Source organism: Parus major, chromosome 1, assembly GCF_001522545.3.
Source record: "Parus major isolate Abel chromosome 1, Parus_major1.1, whole genome shotgun sequence".
Classification (NCBI taxonomy): Eukaryota; Metazoa; Chordata; class Aves; order Passeriformes; family Paridae; genus Parus; species Parus major.
Window position 1 is genome coordinate 27,678,286 of NC_031768.1, and position 19,117 is coordinate 27,697,402.

The 19,117-nt window shown below is 36.5% G+C and overlaps 1 protein-coding gene across 1 annotated transcript in view; it reads right to left on the minus strand.

The window, feature by feature from the left end:
• NCK2 (NCK adaptor protein 2) overlaps positions 1-18,786 on the minus strand; it is a 52,073-nt gene extending 33,287 nt beyond the window's left edge. The window contains exon 1 of the mRNA XM_033513220.1: positions 18,715-18,786. The gene's annotated coding sequence lies outside the window, so the exon portion shown is untranslated. The remainder of the gene's footprint in view (positions 1-18,714) is intronic.
• Positions 18,787-19,117: the final 331 nt, after the last annotated feature.

A 19,117-nucleotide genomic window follows, 5' to 3' on the forward strand; every position in this document is an offset into this window, starting at 1 on the left:
CTGAAAGCTGGTGCTGTCAATATAATCTATCTCTCCAATTTAGGTTGGTTTATTTTATCTCAGCAATTGTAAAATGGTCAATTCTTACTATTCCTGGGGACATGGAGAACGTGAAGAAATAGGACATCATCAATGCAGCTGGTTGATTTTGCCACTACATAGGCTCCCCATCTGAAAAAGGCTGTTTTCACAATATAGGCATGTTAAAATGACCAGTATTACAGCATATTAATAATTTTAAAAAACCCACATTAGGAATAGTATTTGAGTAATGACTGGTGGAAAGCTATAAAACTCTTCCTATACCTCAGAAGAAAAAAAGGATTTGAACTGACCTCTGTTGTAAGAGTCATCAAGTCTTTCTCCACAGTGTTGGGCAAGGACAGAAGCACAGGAAGAAACTATTTACCAGGACTGACATCATCAGCTGTAGTCCTCTCAAACTCACCAGAACAGGGTGCTCAAACCTACTTGATTTCGTAAATTCCCATTAGTGCAGACATGCAAAACTGTCACTATGCCTGAGAAATGATGTCATTTCATAAGCGGACCCCTTGCATGATGCAATTTTGGCAGAAATATTCAGATATAGAGAAGCCAAGCTTCCTGAGCACCATATTCACACACAACCCCTTTCAGTAAAGTAGTCCAGGTTTTACTAAATGTTTAGTGGCACAAGCTTTCCTTCCCAAGTGGAGACAGGATTTAGTGTCAAAATGCATAATGTAATTGCAGCTAAACATTTGTCCATTTAAAGTTGTGTACAATTCAGTTGTGTTGGGATATTTTTTTCGGTTTTAGGTTTATTCTTTTGGGGGGAGCAAATTTTGTTTTGTGTTTTGGGGTTGTTTGACTGTTTTGTTTTGTTTTTTTTTTTAATGTGGGGAAATACATTAAAGTTCTTAAAATTATTTTCTTATGATTACATCATTAGACTATCTCCATCAAGGACAATATGGCTCTTCCTGTGGCATCTGCAGAGTTAAGATTTCCTAGTATGTAAATCAAGCCACATTTGTTTCCCAGAAGGAGGGTTGTAGAAGTAATAGTTTTGAAATGCTTCTCCAACACAGCCATGTGTCAAATAAAAGATTATAAGCAGACAACATAACGAGATTTGGGGGAAAACAAAAAGAAAACACAATAACACAACCTCCCAAAGCATCTGAGAGTACTTGAAAAACTTGACATGGACTGAAAGCATGAGATTTCTTTAATATACTGCTTACATACTGCAAAATAAAAGATACCACAGTTCCCAAAGATTTTAATGGCAACGTAAGTTTCCTTCACATCAGGAAAATGAGAATCCATTACTGCTAAAAGTGTACAACTTTCTGGAAAGTTCCTTCTCAAAAAGCTCAAAAGTTCTAGCACTGAAATACTGAGTTCTCTTCTCCTACCTGACAGAATAACATTCCACACATTAAAAAGCACCAGTGAAAAGCTTTGAAACACTTCTGCAAGGAGCTGTAACCATCTTTCCTCCATACAGTCCATTCAATGAAACAGTCTATCCTCCATACAATATTGTTTCACATGACCCTGGCTTTCACCTTACCATATCAAATTGTCATTTGTTTTACTTCCATGGCAATCCAACCCCCAAACTTAAAAACCAAAAACAACCAGAAATGAAGACACCACATTAAATGAGAGTAAATAGAACTCCACAATGCAGACCTTCAAATGGTAATTCTTATAATACCGATACACAACTCCTTTTAATCCAGCAATGCCTTCACTGCTATCAGTCTTAAAAAAACTAATTTATTTTACCGACATTGTATTTTTGCTGAAATGTTAAAACTAATATAGTTTAGACTGAGCTCATGTATTTTCAACCAGTTTATTACTTCCCTTCAGCTTAGGTTCTGACAGGAAAGGAAGTCCTGTCTTCAGTGGAAGCTGCCCTACTGCAGAAACACACATGAAAATTTTTCTACACAAAATTGTCCTTGAGACAGAGGGCAAAAACTGAAATATTGCCCAGCCAAGAAGGCAATGAACAAAAACTCAGCCAAAGTCAAGATAGTTACAGCTGTACTGAAAGTCTGCTCAGACAAGTGAGGAACATCAACTAACCATATGGCAGAAAAAATGCAGACATTGGTGGAATATCTAGTACTGTATGACTTTAGGAGATCCAAGTCTAGAAAGAGAAAGGTTATGTTCAAAACTATCAACAATCCAACAATTTAGCAGTGACAGGAAAAAACATTAAACAAAGAAACACTTATGCCATTTTTAAGACGTGCTTAAAACTGAACTATGTAAGCAATATTTGAGATGATGGAAACTTAAACATAGAGGAACTTAAGAGAATTGGCTCCAACAAGCTTGTAAATCTACTAGTGATTCTCCATGTGAAAGATTTATTCAGTTGTTGTCATCTGAAATAGCCAAGTAAAGAACTGTTACGCAGATCCCATTCTCTTTTTATCAGGCTGGGATTTCAATACTCACCCTCTCTCCCTCCCCATATTATAATATTTCTCTAATATTATACTAATATATAATATATATATATTATATATTAGTATAATATTAGAGAAATATATTATATTATATTATATATATATATATATATATATATATGTATATATGTATATATATATATATTATATATATATATATATAACTAATATATTTCTCCCATAAATGACAAATAGCAAAGGACTCTTCATCAGCATGGCACCTGAACTGTATCTTCTCCTGTAGACTGACAAAAGTTAAGACTATGACTAATGCCCTGGTCCAGTGGGTAGAAAAGCAGCATCTTTTCTTGCCCTCCAGAGCAAGGTTCACAGTTATGGGCAGGGTTAGTTAGGACAATGCAAAGATGCAGTAAGAAAGGAAGCAGTTGCTTTCCTTGTTCACAATTTGTTTTGTAAAAATGAACATGACTGAAAAATGACTGACAGTAATGCTTGAAATTTAATCCCTCACCAAGGGAACAAGCAAAAATTCTAATAATAGGCAGTGCCAATTGATATAATAGGCTGTTCTGGAATTGGATGTCTTCCTAAGACACACAAAGAAAGGGACAGAATTGATACAGAGGCTTTTACATGACACTGATGTACATAAAATACCTAACTGCTATACAATATTAAGTAAAATGTAATTACTATATGATATTTAGTTAATTACATGGGAAGAACAGAAAACTAACTAATGATGTATCATGGTTTTGTCTAAGATTTGAAGGCTGAATAACCTCTCCTCCTGCCCCCAAACTCTGAAAAATCAGAATGTTTTGAACCATGCAGCATTTGTTGCTGACAGGCTGGCTATCTGATGCCCACCCAGTTAATCTTTCATAAACTATGGCAAATAGGTAATATTTGGTCCTCTAAGGTAATATAGTTGCAGAAAATAAATTAAAAAAAAAAAAAATCTGTGTTCATACAGACCTGTTTCATAGTACCTGGATGTGCTTACTGTATTCTGCAATTAATAACTTCTATTAGATCACTTCATCTGAAGTACACTCTAAATCTGAAGCTTTCTTGTTTATGATGATGCCATCTCTGGTTAGCTTGCCTACAGTTTCAGGAAATTTGATGTTTTGTTTTTACCTACAGTTTTTTCCTTTATCGCATGTGTGGGTGTGTGGTTAGTTTTCTTACACCAGCCTAGATGAATAGTTTTGACATATAGAAAGATTTCAAAAAAAAACATCTTTACATTTGAAATTGTTTCATTCAGTTCTTGAGGACAAGTAAAACACTAACACAAAGACAGAACTCAGAAGGCACTAAAAAGAACCAGTAATGTGAATTCAAATAAACATTTGTGAAAAAAGAATACATCTTTTGGATATACTTTCAGCTATTTCCAGTGGAACATGTTTGAAGAAACAGGAAAATATAATGTCCTTCATTCAAAGGCCAAAGTTAACCCAAACCAAGAAAGACATATTTCTAATGACTGTGATAAGGAAATCTCAAAATACAGAGGTTTAAAAAGAGTAAAGAAACTGACCCAATTTATAACCAGTTGATTTATTACAATCTTTGTTATAACCAGTAAAACCCTTTACATACTTTGTTACTTGGCTATTTGCTGGTGCTTGGACAAATAGAGATGGATCACATAAAGGCCACTTTGTCTAACTGCTTTTGCAGTTTAACACTTCTATACTTCATATAATGTGTGTCAACCCACCCCAAGAGACACATTTTATCAGGAAGAGGCCACTGCATCAAAAATTACTGTAAGACTACTCTCTCTCTCTCTTTTAAAGGAAGTTAACTAAATAGCCATAGTGAACAAGGATTCATCACCCATCTGTGGTTCTGGGGTGTCAAACTGATATCTGAGCAAAAAAGACCCCCACACCCAGGCAACCTAAAATAACTGACTATTTTAGCACAACCTTGACAATTAATTTGGGGTATTTCACTATTAGGTCTCATTAGGATGCATTGATTACAGAACTAAAAGTGATAGCTAAGTAAGTGCAAGTCATTATTATCTAATTTACTTTGATGTGCAAACTGAAGGCACAGTCACAATCAATAGATGCTGCTGTCTGTATTTTAGGGGGTTGGTTTTCCAAAGCTGAAAGCAAAGATGAGTGGAAGGCTGTAAAAAATAAATGTAAACACGATGTAAATAAATGAATCCACTGCAAAGGATGAATGTTTTATTACAATCTGCTCTCACAATTCAGCATTTACAAAAGAAGAACTGATTAAAACAATGACCTGTTAAAAAAGTGAGGTAAAAAGCTCTTGGGGTTTTCTGTCCCCTCTCTCTGGTCCTTTTAATGGAAAGGGAAAGTTTAGCAATATGCTCAAGTCCAGAAATGCAAACTGAAAGTACTGAAAGAAGTAAATTTCAGCTCATCAAGAACAAAGAAAAGGTACTAGAACTGCATTGGAATAACTTAAACATTAGTAAAAGAATAAGTACAGAATTAGACAGAATATTAAGTTGATTGCACATGACGCAGGGAAAAAGTTTAGTACATATTTCTACATATGGGATTATTTTACAGAGGCAACTGTTTCCTTCTTTGTCATTAACTAGCAAATACAAAAATAATTAGAAAAATTAAAACACTTTTAATGCTCAAATGCATCTTAAGATATCAGAAATATCCACAAAGCTATTACAGTTTTAGCTATTCACTGGTTTTTTTTCCCCCCCACACTTCTTTTCAGAGGCTGGGTTAGGTCTACCCATCTGCTCAAGCTGGACAGATTTAACTATCAGCTGAGGAACAGCCCCAGCCACAACGTAGCAATGACTCAATGGTAGGCTCAGTAGGTGTTGCGAGCTTTTCTGGCAGCACCAGGACATTTACTCTACAGTGCAAAAAGTGTTTGGTTTCCTTTCAAGTCGGGGGGAAAGAATTTAAAACAAACAAACAAACAAACAAACAACCAGAAGGGCATAATTATAGATGAAAGAGTGAGGATGATCCAGGCCAGTGCAACACATCATGGCACCAGAGGTGCTACAGCCCAGGTGCACCCAGGCAGGACAGCCCTGCCACAGTCCCCTTCTACAGGATGAGGATTTTAGATGATACTTCTTGTTAACATAACCAGGTGGTAAATCTCCAAAAAAAGTGAATTATCATTCATAATTACCCAATAATTTAGAGGTGTACTAACTAACTTCACCTCGCTACCTAGACACCTCAGACGCTGTCCCCTTGGTGTGGCCTGCCACTGTTTATGGGCACAGTGGTGTGAGGGCTGGGGTTTGCTGCTGCAGACAAATGCCTTTGACAGCTGCTAGGCAAGGCTGGCCTCTCCCAGCCCTCAACATATCTGATATCCCAATCTCTAATACAGCTGCAGCTATGTGCTAGTGCCTTGTATCTCACATTGCAGAACAACTGCAAACAGGAAACCTCAAGACTAGTTTAGTGGTAACGAATTTCTGTATAGCTCCAATAGTGCACAGAATTTAAGCCTGTTTTTTTGTCTTGTAAGTGGCTTAGAAGTCTTTTAAAAAGACAGACAAAGAAATAGGAAAATACATGTCAGAAACACCCAGAAAGACATCCTTCCTGCTAAGGAGTCAGTACAGCATTTTACCATTCAACAAAAATGAAATCTTTGTGTGTTTATCTAAGAATGTCAAAAAGTATGTTTGTAAAAAAAAATTCTCATCCAAAGTTTTCATTATGTCTATCACATTAATGAGCCTGCTCAGGTGAAATAAGAAAGCAGGGACTGCTTCAAATGACCTCTTAAAATGTAAACTCAACATTTAAGGAAAAGGAATAGTTTTAAACAAAAAGGCTGTATCTCCTCAGCAAGACCCATTTATGTTTTGCTTGCACTCCAGGTTCTTAGTGATGTCAGTATCTGATGTCTGTAGGTTTTTCCAGCTCTCCAAGTTCCACTCCAGCAGGAAGGTGCAGCAGAAGTGTCTGTTGTACAAGACTGACAGGGACATCCTCAAAAGAAGAGGCTGCCAAGCACAATGAATGCAGTGAGGGCAATTTTCCACCTCACTTTTTTTTTCCTTTCTTGAAAGCCAAAGTCACCTCACACTCACAATTGCCCATTATTCAGACTAATACAGCTTCATAATTTGAGGCATACAATGTCAAAAGTTGCAAGAAGAAACACAACGAAAGACTTTGGAAAATATCAAATAGGAATAAAATTGTTAATGGTTAATGAAAAAGTGGCTTCATCAAATGCAATCCCTACCTGAACAACTGAGTGGCCTCCTCTGATGGAGTGATTACAACTGTGGATAAGGGAAAGGCTACAGATGTTGTCTGTCTGGACTTCAGTAAGGCCTTTGACACAGTTCCCCACAACATCCTTCTCTCTACATTGGAGAGATATGGATTTGAGGTATAGATTACTCAGTGGATGAGGAACTGGCTGGATGGTCACATCCAGAGGGTATTTGGACATTGATCAATGGCTCAGTGTCTGACTGGAGATCAGTGTCAAGTGGAGTCCATACTGGCACCAGCACTGTTCAATGTCTTCATCAGTGACACAGATGGGAGAACTGAGCCCATCCTTAGCAAGTCTGCACATACACCAAATATACTATACATATACACCAATATACTACACACACCAAACTAAGGTTGGCAAAACTGAAGGATAGAATGCCATCCAGAGGGACATGGACAAGGTCAAGAACTGGGCTGCTGGGCACTGGAGGAGGTTCAAAAGGAGACAGACTTTGTAGCAGGTTGTGTTGGGATAGGACAAGGGATAATGGTTTTAAGCTAAAAGACAGAAGATTTAGACTAGCTATAGGGAAGAAATATTTTTTAAAAATGAGAGTGGTGGAACATGTTGCCCAGAGATGTGGAAGATACTCCATCCCTGGAAATATTCAAGGTCAGATTAGATAGGAAACTGAGCAACCTGATCTACTTGACAATGTCCTTCCCCACTACAGAAGGAGTTGAACTAGATGATCCTTTAGAAGTCCCTTCCAATCCAAAATATTCTATGATCCTACACAAAGCAGTGGATACTTTAGACTGCTAACTCTCTGGTGGTAACAAAGAGAAAGCCATCCAGGCTGTTACAAGGCAGGCTGCTGCAACATCACAAGAACACAAATCTGAGTTCTGGCCTATTAATCATGCAATTCCACTCTAATTTTATGTGCTATTCATTCTTGTTTCATGTTGTGACTTTCACACAAGCTAATCCTTCCAATTCAATATTTTTTAAGATTTTCGTTAGTAATACTGCTATACCACAAAATTTCCTCATCTGGTGCAGTTCAAGATACAAATGCTTAATCAATGTGGCAGACTTTAAAACACATAATATAAGTACGATCTTTTCTATTTACGTGATAAGCACTCTGCTGTTTCAGGAAGCTGAGCTTTTTAAAATTCTTTTGATATTTTACTTGAAAAGGATATTTCTATAGCCTTCTTTGGAACAGTATCCCTGTTACAAAGTAGGCAGTGTTCATTTTCAGCTTCTGACAGATGATTTAAATTTAAAGTTCTATTTCAAAGGACAAAAAGCTGGTATTCTACAGGAACAAGCTTGTATTATAGCAGCTCATGTTACAGTTACACAGTACTAGCTACAAGCCTTACAACTTACCTATGCTTAGAGATAGATAGTGATAGTAACAGAAATTACAGAGAAAACACTTCATCACATCTTTAACTAAGCTTAGTATAGTCAACAACAGGCAAAGTGAAGAGCTTGTCAGAAAAACCTAGCTCAAATCTTTCCATAGATATGGGATGACAACCTTAAGGGATTAAGAAAACCAAACAAATATGTTTCAGTTTGTTTGGGGCATGTGTCATTTTTAATAAATGTGTACCTGTATGTCATTCAAAAAACAGGACAAAGATTAATAGACAATACTGGCATCATTCTAGAGACCGAGCAAAAAAACCCAAAAAACAACACTAAGAGAGAGGATTTTTGTAAAGAGATGATTTTTACTGCTTCATCTCAGAGAGTATGTTTGGAAGAAGGTATTTCCCCGTATCTTGAAGACTATATATCTTTTCATGCCCTTTTATCATATACTTACCAGAAAACACAAGGAATGTGAATTGTCATCTTTGCTGATTTTTATTTGTTGAAAGATGAGAAAAAAAAAGAATAATGCCTGAGTATAAAGCAACTCCAACAACAGACAATTGGCTAATATCCCTCTTCCTAGCAAGCCCTTCCTCCAGACTTTACCCTCCCTGTGCCATCTGCCCTCAACCTCTCTTTCCTGCACCTGCTGTGCAATCCCCAGCAGCAGGCAGGGCTCAGGCAAGTACAGGCAGCAGCTGCAAGTTCTTTTTCAGCCTCCATCAGCAGCCTAATGCAGATGCAGCAACTATGAATGACCCAACCTGTGGTGACTTTTTCCACCATTAGTGCAAAAAGTCTTGCTTTATTTTGAAGACAATCATGAGCAATGGTACATTGTAGACAGCAGTGAGAAAACCCAGACTGTACAGAGAGTACATATTCAGACATTTTGACTGCAAACAAGATGAGACAAACAGGAAAGTGGCAGCTTTTTTGGCCCATTTTTTCTTGGCTGCAGAGCAAACACATCAGAATCTCAAACTGCCTCACACTTAAGATACAGCAAGAGGGACAGAAAAGAGCATTGACTTACCTTTTCCTCAATCCTTTTAAAAGCAGTGCCAGAAAAATGATGCAGCTAATAAACTCTGCAGTACTAAAGAAAACTTTTGGAAAAGAGACCTCATCTCACCTCTAAAACAGCAGCAATGATTAATGACCACATCTCTGCATTGGTTTATGGGTGTTTCGGTGTTTCTACAAAGTCAGACACACAGATAAGCTTAATGTTTGTTGCTGTTGCTCTGGATGGCTCTCTCCACTCCTCCCAGCAGACAGCATTTAAGTTTACCTCACCATTCAGAAACACATGAAACCAAAAACAAACAAGATAAAAGGGAAGGGAAAGCCCAGGAAGAATAAAGCATACTTTAGGTGTCTACATTAAGATAAAATTACAAATCATTTCACACCTTACAACCTCTCCATAGTTCTTTACAAATCAGAGTAGGAGGGACCCAAGAACACAAGGTCCGAAAAAAAAAACAAGACGCTCTCCTGAGAGGTCATTTAGGTAAACTTAGCTGTATGACAAACTGGTGATATTGGTGACAGACTCTGTGAAAGAACAAATTAAGTGTACCCCTGTCCATGGACTTTCATCCTTACTATCAATAAGCCTTCCTTCTCAAAATGAAACCAGCCAGCCACTCAGGACATGGTGAACACCATGAGATTTTATAAATGAGACATCCTTGAATTTCTTTCAAGAATCCAAATAATAAAGCATTTGAAAGATTTGCTTCCACTGCTGCTTCTTTTCACACGGCTCAAACATTCAATGGTCTGCAGGAGTTATACTTCACTGAAAGTATTACTACATTTATGCATTGTATAAACAAAGAACAGTCCGCAGACATAAGAAGTTTAACCTTGATCTCACACAGAAGGACAAAGCTCAGAATCACTGTGGATTGCTACGTTTTACTGCTAATCCCTTGAAACAGCGCTACCTACTTTTCAAGGGATTTCACTTTAAACTGTCTATAAAATGCTGAAAATAAAACTGAACCGCTGACCTTCTGTTCCCCAATGGAAAAATCATATATTCACTTTTTAACTAGAAAGAGGAAGAGATGTTTGTTCAGTTCAAAAACCCATTTATTGCCAAAGTTTTTAAGGGAAAAAAAAAAAACCCAAGAATATATTGTCCATTCCTAGACAACATTCACTCTATAGTCTCAAACAATTTATCATTTGCTTTTCCAAAAATCACCCCAAAAGTCTACCTCATAATGCTAGGGAAATGAGAAAAAAAAATTTATTGTTATAATAATTTTAAACTTTCTAGTTCACAGAGTACTTAGTAACTTAAGGGTCAGTAATTTAAAGGTCCTGTTCAGACTCTGCTCCCATAAACTTTGCAGTTTACTGTCAATTTGAATGCTGAATAAATTTTTTAATTTCCAGATTTTCTTACCAAGTCACCTGGACCAAAATTTTTATCTAATACAAAAGGATGCATGTAGCAATGGGGGGGAAGGGCCAGAGAAGATACTTCTCAATTTAAATCTCAAGGCAAAGTTCCAAAGCTGAAATGGGGTTAATGAACACCTATTTCTCATATCTAGGAGAGTTTCTCAGGCCAAAAGCTACTTTCTAGAAGCAGGGTCTTTGAATAGTACAGGTATAAATAATCACTGGACATAAGATACCATTCTTGATTCTGCGCTTAAGCATGTAACCAAAGTGGTAGCCTGAAAGATGCAGTGTTAGATTTCATTAAGAGACAGCTAATAGTATTAAATTTATATTCCTGTATAAATCTGTACATCTTCCTGAAAAAGACTGGAACATGAGATAGTTACTCAGAAAGCTATGCTTTTAATTTCCTGATAGGATACGTACCCAGTGAAAGCACAATTTAAATAAAGAAAGAGTCTTGGATCTTTTATGAGATGCGAGTGAATGCTGCAGCTTCACAAGTCTCTTGTCAGTCACACTGACTGCTGTGCTAACCAACAAAGTATAAGCCTGGGCAAGAAATGGTAATCCTAACCTCCCCTTAAAATCATTTATTCTTCCATCTAACAGCACTTCAGAGTCAATATAGGAATCCTCTCTTACTGCTCCCAAAACACAAATGCAGAGGAAACTCCACCCCTCAAACTTTCCCAAACAAAACAGGTTTAAAAATTAAAAGTTAAACAGACAAGTAAAGAATGCTTTAAATTTAAAACCGAAACCACATTTTTGATCTGGATTGTTGGTAGTGTTCATTTATTTCAATCAAATTATTTCCTACATATTGTCATTCAGTTTAAATGAGGACCTCTTCCAAAAAATTGCACTTGTGAGTGCTCTGCTACACAATTACAGCAGCTAGCTATTGCCAATTCCTCAGTTGACGGAAAGGGACACAAAGCCAAGAGAGAAACACCTTTCACAGAAGAGGGAAGAGGATGAAAGAGGATTTTCTAAAACCCTGCTTCTAAAACCCCAGGAGTGCTCCAGAGAACACATGCTTCTGTAAGTACGTTAGGAAGATGCTCCTTATTCTGAGCTCTTATGTTGCAGTTCAGGTGCCAGCTGCTCTAAGACAGCTTACACAGACAATCTCAAAAGTTGTTCCACTGCTATTATCCCAACACAATTTTCCACTGCACCAGATCTGCTGCTCAAAAGGATAAGCTTCTCAAAGTAAATTTTCACTGTAGGAATATCTGACTTATTCCATAGAAACAGTTACCCAAAACCAAAAAATAAGCCATAGAAAAGTCTAGATTTCCAAGAGCAAAACATGCATTCAAGAGAGACCAACATTGCCTCATGATGCCAGTTTCTCCTTCTCCTTGATTCCTACTCTTACCTTCAGTGCTTGAACAAACTGGAATACTTCCAAACAACTTTAACTCTCCTATTATTTTTATCTTCTGTCAAATTTCTTCAAAGCTTGCTTTCCCTGAACAAAACCTCCCTGCAATAACTTGGTTCAAAATTAAACATTTGGTTTTGGCTGCTACATCACATTCCCTTTCATCCAGAAGTGTTATATACTCTTGCACTGATGAGACATTCTACCCTCACATTCAGACACATTTTCTTTCTTATTCCTGCCAGATAACAATAAAATGCATCAACAAAAATGAAAGGGAAATAATAGCAGCCAAATAATTTCCAAGCATGGAGAGAGATCGTGAGGATTAACATCTGTACAAGAACAAAGATTTAATAAAGGGAAGAACAGGTTCAAAACCACAGGTCTGAAATGTGGAACTTTAACCACAGAGTTCTTGTTCCTTCTAGATTAATATGAATTAAAAAAATTATACTGCTACTGATTTGCAATAAAAATGACTGTGCCATTGCTGTCACACACCAGTTCAACTGGAAGCCATAAAAAATACTAAGATATACAAGACGCTGTCAAGTACTAAACATTACTTGTAGTCAATATCCAAGAGCAGCGCACCACAACCCTGTTAAAAGTAATGTTACAACAGAAGTAGACAATTTCTTCATTATCTAACTCAGACGTTACTCAAAAAAGACAAAGTGTTACCAAATCTGGACCGAGCCTCAATAAAAGGCTTTCTGAAGCAACTGATACACAAATATAGGGAGTTGTAGAGCAGTGTATTAAAGGAACAGCAAGTTACAAACCCATGACTAAACAGATGTAAGAGCCAGTATATAAAAATTAACAAATCATCTCAAGGTAACAGATAATAGAATATAAAGAAAATAGAGAAAAAAGAGAATCGGGACAATAAGAATGATATATGTATCCCCTCCTTCCCTGAACCCCAGGGAGAACTTAGAGAGACATCCCTTTTCCTTTCCTCTACCACAGAATCCCTGACTGTTTCAAGTTACTAATACCAAGCATTTTTATTTTATTTATTCTTTAGCTTCTTGCAAATTAAATTCTGAGGAACAGGTCTGGATTGTTATTTGATGCCTTGCTCCTGCTCCTCTAGTGTGTAATAAATACATTTAGGTTCAAAAAACTCCACCCTGAAACCAAGCTATAGTCTCTAAAGCTAAGTAGCACTGTGTCATTTCATCAAACTGCCCTCAGTTTTATTTCTCTTATTTTCAAGAATTTTGCAGGATTAGTTAGGGTACTGACTCAGCATGTGGAAATGCCCAGCTACCACCTACAGGCCAGAATCTTTAGGTGACCAGTGACCTACTTTGTGCTGTCATTTTTCTCCCCTTCTCCTAACCCACAGGCAGGAAGCAGGTCACAACAATCAGCAGGCTTCTGATCTCTCTGCCACCACTTTTTTTTCCTGAAAATTACAAAGCAGCAGCTGCTCTTTACACAATGGACATAAACCCAGCACAGAAATGGGACACCCCAAAGCTGGCCACATAACACTGTGTGAGCAGTCACGTGGAAGAAGACTTGCAGCCCAAGACTTCCTGAAGTTTCAGTAATTTACAGCAGTCAGAAAGTATGTTACAGCAACCATGCATCTAAAGAGTGCCTGAAGTGAAAGTCAGCAACTGAGAATGCTAACTTCCGTCATCCCTTTGACAATAAATTCAAATTCTAAAGAGCACAATTGTCAAAGCCTTGCTTATAAGCTAGTTTCAAAATCAATTTTATAAATATACATACACACACAAGTTTTGTAGTTCTAGTCCAAGCATTCAAGTGAACTCAGGAATGTCAACACCATTTCATTTTGAGATAAATGTTTCACATTACCATGCATCCAGATCTTTACCATCATAAATCAACCCTCTCTCCAGCAGTAAAGGAACAGACCTTTCCAGATCCCATGCAAATCCAGGGCTGGCAGAAAATACCATTCAGTAATCTTGAGGGAGAACTAAGCAAGGAAAACTAATACTCCGAGTGTTTAATCATGAAAAACAAATTCAGAGATCAAATATAAAGAGAAGTCTAACCCTCACTCAACAGCATTTTTGGGGCTGGTATGTGATAACCTGAGAACTAATGGTATGAGACAACTGAGCTTATCAAGGAATGTGCTAAGAGCTGTGGATTTTAGTGGAAGATAGAGAATTCAAAATCAGTCTCTTGGGAAAATCTGGATCTCCCAACTACCTGCTGCTTCAGGGAAATAATCTCTCTGACATCATCTGCTGCAGCTGCTTCCATGAAGCAGATTTCTAGCTCACATATAAGAACATGTCTGTTAAGATGATAGTACTGAATGGTAAAAAAAAAAATCAGGCCACTGGTAAATTTTAAGTATTAGTAGGAAGCGGTGGAACAAGCAGTCACAAAGAAAAGGTGTGCTATAAAATTTCAAGGACTAAACCAGCGTCAAAAAAAAAAAACAACAGTCTGAGTGGCAACAACAGTACCTGGAAGGATTACACATAGAATTGCTGAATCAAAAATCAGGAGAAGGATGATTTAAAGGAAAGGTGGGGGGATAAAAGAGAGAATGGAGCAGGTAGAAAATAGGCTACACCAAGGCTATATTGCAGGGAACAACTAAGAACAGCTGACACAAACAACAGCCTACAAAATAAGGAGGGATGAGAGCTGCAGGCCATCCCTGCAACACCCTTCACACCTTGAAACAAAAGGACATGAAGAGACATGCTCTCAAACTTAAAATCAGGGAAAGAAAAATAAACTGTAAAAGGTTTGCATCTATATGCATGGTATTCTATGCTTTGTGTTGCTACTGGCTTAAAAATTAAACAACAGGACAAGCTCATTTTCTCAGTCCTCTCTGCTTAGTACAATTGCAGCTTTGTTACTACAGTGCAAACAGTAATTGCAACCCAAGATTAATTAACCAAGTTATTAGAAACAGAATTCCACAAGAAATATACCACACTAACTTTTAAACATTCTTTGCTTCTGTGAAATTCACCTATTTCAACATCTAGATAACACACCCAGCCATTTGGCTCAGAAAAACTGACATGCTGGATGACAAGACAAAGTCTACACTGGCTATCATACACCAAAACTACTTCCATCATGAAAAAATGTGGTCATTGTTATATTTTTACTGAAATTAATTTTCCTGCATTGATGAAAGCTATAAAATGTTCTCTGATAAGGAAACCATATAGACTGCAGTTAAAGCACACTGCACAGGAAATTTGTGGGCTGTAACAGGTACCGCTGATACCTACAAATATGAGTTGCACCTGAAACTATCAAAACTGGAAAAAATTGGACAACTTATTCTTAACTTTCATATTATTAGTAAATTAAAACATGCCAATAGTTCAAGCAAAGAACTACAATTACTACAAAGAGAAATAGAAAAAAAGCAGTAAAGAAAAATCTAAAAAAAGAAATACTAAAAAAATGTAATTCAGGGAAGACTATTTTATTCAGGGTGTTACCTGTGGTGATGGAAGTGTAAGAGTGGGCTGAAAGTCCTCTTCCCCACTGTCTTCAATAATAGGTTAGAAAGTATTATGCCACTAGCATAACGTAACAGGCAGTGTTCTATAAATTCATTTCTTATACCAAATGTCTGTAAATATACTTAAGTAACACTGAAGTTGCATTCAAAGTCTTACAATCACTTCAGGCACCTGAGATAATTGGCGTAATTACAAAAATATTTTTTTAAGGGAAAGGAATCCAGACATCCATTCAGCACATACCTTTCATTCTCTTCATAACTGTCAGAATCAAAGTTTCCCACAACTAACTCATATGAAACACTGAGAATATGCATCGTTTTCTCTGGGTTAAAAAATATCCAAAATCAACAACTACAAACATGCTGAATCACAGAAAAATACCAAGAAATATTCTGATTCAGCATCACTAACAGTTGCACCAAGCTGAAATGTCTACAGTTCTTTTTGCTCTTGAATAGAGGAGGAGGATCCGTCTGTCAGATGCTCTATGCAAGTCTCCAGTCTCAAATTGTGATGAGCACATCACTATCATGGTTGCTCTGAGAATCTTTACAGACAAGGATTTCTGTTCTATGCTGTGGTACTATAGCCTTTGACAAATCTGCTTTGTATGAAGACAATGATAAATTTGCTTATATGGGTTTGCTTCTGATCCCATCAAAATCTCCCTCCCATGTACAGAGGTAAGCCTAAAGGACCAATCATTCCATACAAGCGTATCAAGTCTCAAAAAATCACACAACATTTCCCAGAAGATTTTAATCTAAAATACAAAATGCTCAATGTACATATCATATTGCAACAACTTTTCAAAATACTTTATTGTGAAAATATGAAATCTTGGTTTTGATTCAATTATTGCAAGTGAATGAGGGACAAGTTCAAAAGTGCAGAATACCACTACATAAAATATAAGGTTAGAGGAGATGGAGAAGAAAGCAAACAACTGAAAAAAGCCAGCATGCCCAGCTACATAAAAGAAGACCTGGCAGACCTTGATAACCACAAAAAAAACCTGTAAGGATACATGATTGCCTGCAGTTCCTGAAGTTTAAGGACTTTGAGTGTAATTTCTGAAAATTTACTTTGTTGCCAATTTCATTTCCTTTTCAAAGGGCAAAAGGTTTACTATGTTCTAGTTCAACAAAGCATTACAAATGTAGGCTTTACTGAACCTACACCTACGCGTTCATTTCCTTTTGGGAACAGCATTAGAATGCTCCAGGTTTTGCAGATTCATGTATTTACCAAGCTAAATACAGATCATCAGAAACAAGCACAGAAAGTATGGAAAAAGGCATAAAATATTAATACGGTTAGATTCAATTTTGTTACTGAAATTGAATGTGGTCTACTTGTACACAGCAAATATCCCGGGTACTCAGTCTTCAATAAAAAAAGGAAAAAAACAACAAACCAGTCAAAAGGAGAGACACTCCTTACACTCCCCACCACTGACATGTCCAGGTAGTTCTTTCTCACCTCCTTTCAGTTAGCTGTTATCTATTTTCTGCTTCTTAGTGAAATACATAAAACCATCACCTGATGTAAAGAACACCACTCTGGACATGTTTGGTTACCCTCCACATTTAATTGTTTAAAGAGTGAAAAACATTACTCAATATGCCATATATCACAGATACCTATTTCTTTTAAGTGAGTAGTGGACTATTTTTAAAATTACTTTCACTGAACATTTAACTTAAAACTATTATAATAAAGGACAAGAAAGAGATTCCACAGATAAAACTCTAATGTGCCTTATATTACAAATTTGAAATAAATACATAATTCAGCCCATAGTCAATATAATACCAACTTAATTTTGAAAAGAAATTATTTCAGAAAATTAAATTTAGAATGATTAAGTCAACAGCTTGATTAATCATTTGCTTAGGACTGTGCATTTATTTTGTTTTCACATTAACAGCTCTTTCAATAATATTTTGATTTTGCTACCTATACATCATAGAAAAAGTATTAAAGAAAACTTACTGCAATTTCTACTCCATAAAACTAGTACAAAAGCTTTCCCACTATTAGTCTTTAAACACATAAGTGTTCAAGGTTACACTGATCTACTAGAAGAGCCAGGGTTATTAATTTTTTTCAGTACATTTAAAGACATGTCAGATAACTTGAAAATATAGTGCAGGAGCCCACTACCTCAGTATTAGTTCAGAATTTCCTTTTCAGTTTAAAGGAAAATCAATAGTTTGCAAAAACACATGGAGACGTTATAGTTAAGACTGGATTGCGTTTTTAATTGTAACTGGTTCAACTTCACTTTATTGAATAAATAAATCTAATTTCAACATCTCATAACACTTAACTGGACAAGTATTTAACAGAACTCACGCAAATATCAAGGCACACAATGATTTGAAGGTACCAAAAAATCAGTAACTGGACTTCATAACTTCCCACTGAAGAAGATAACGTTACTTTTATTTTATAAACAGAATTTGAGTAAAAAGTAACAAATCCACCTGGTAAAGTACTGAATAAAGCCAAGATTCCATGCTGCAGCTACTACAATGCTGAATGTTTATTCAGTGTTCTACCATTTTGCTTTTATTTTTTGGTACAGTTGTAATGAGGTGTCATTTATTAAAGGTTTCTGTTAATAAATTCCTACTAAGCCACAGAGATTGGCTACAGCTACTAGAAACTGAAAACGCATATTAAAAGAAAGAAGTTAGCCAAACTACCACAAAGACTTCTACAGCAACATCAACTTCATTAGATTATTTCAGGTCTTCAGAGTCAGCCTAAGAATATATTCTTTATACACTGAATGCAATTCTCTTCTGCTTGCAGAGAAAACACAAAAACGTTCTTTCCACCCAATACTTTCAATACTCAACACTTTCAAAGTTGTTACTTAGTTTTTAGAATTCAACCAAAGAATAATATGAAGCCTGCCCCACCACTGTTTATGGATGACTGCTTCTCCATACTTCCCTCACCATCATGTTGTGCTTTCAGGCAGCACCATCAGGGGAAAACATCCCAATTCGATGCAGTGGGTAGCATGAGACAGGAGCCATAAAACAGTGGAAGCAATATCTAGTTCATAATTAATAATTAATAGTCTGAGCCTATCACTTTTTCTTGTTTTTTTTTTTTTTTTTCCCTGAAAGTCAGAGCTAGAACTGATTTTCCCAAGAACACTGACAGAAAAAGACATGCTATTTTATCATTCATCCAGCAGTTAAAAAAAAGAAATTCAAAAAATCACAATGATACTGCTATTACATAAAAGCCAAAACCAAGCAATATATCCAGTTCACTTGTTATCTTAAGTTACAAAAATAATCACTGCACTTGAACCACTCACCTTTGACACACTGTTAAAAGGGTCCAGGCAGTGAAAGGCAGGACTCTCCAACAAAGTTATATACACCACCACCTGAAACAACAAACATATATTTTAGTTCAAACACTAAACTTAGAACACTTCCAAATAGGTAATTTAGCTTTCAGGCTGTCAAAACCTCCTAAGAAATGATGAAGAGGAGACAAAATGACTTGAACTTGATCCACCTGTTTAGCATAAACTGACTCCCATCTTCATATTTAACTTCTCTCAATGAATACAAAGTGATTTTAACCCCAAACAATCTGAACCACATACAAGTTAATCCTTCATAATATAGAGAAAAATCAATCAAATGGAATTAAAAATTCAGCCTAGTTTTAGAAAGAATATATTTTATAAAGCACCATTATTTACTGTTTCC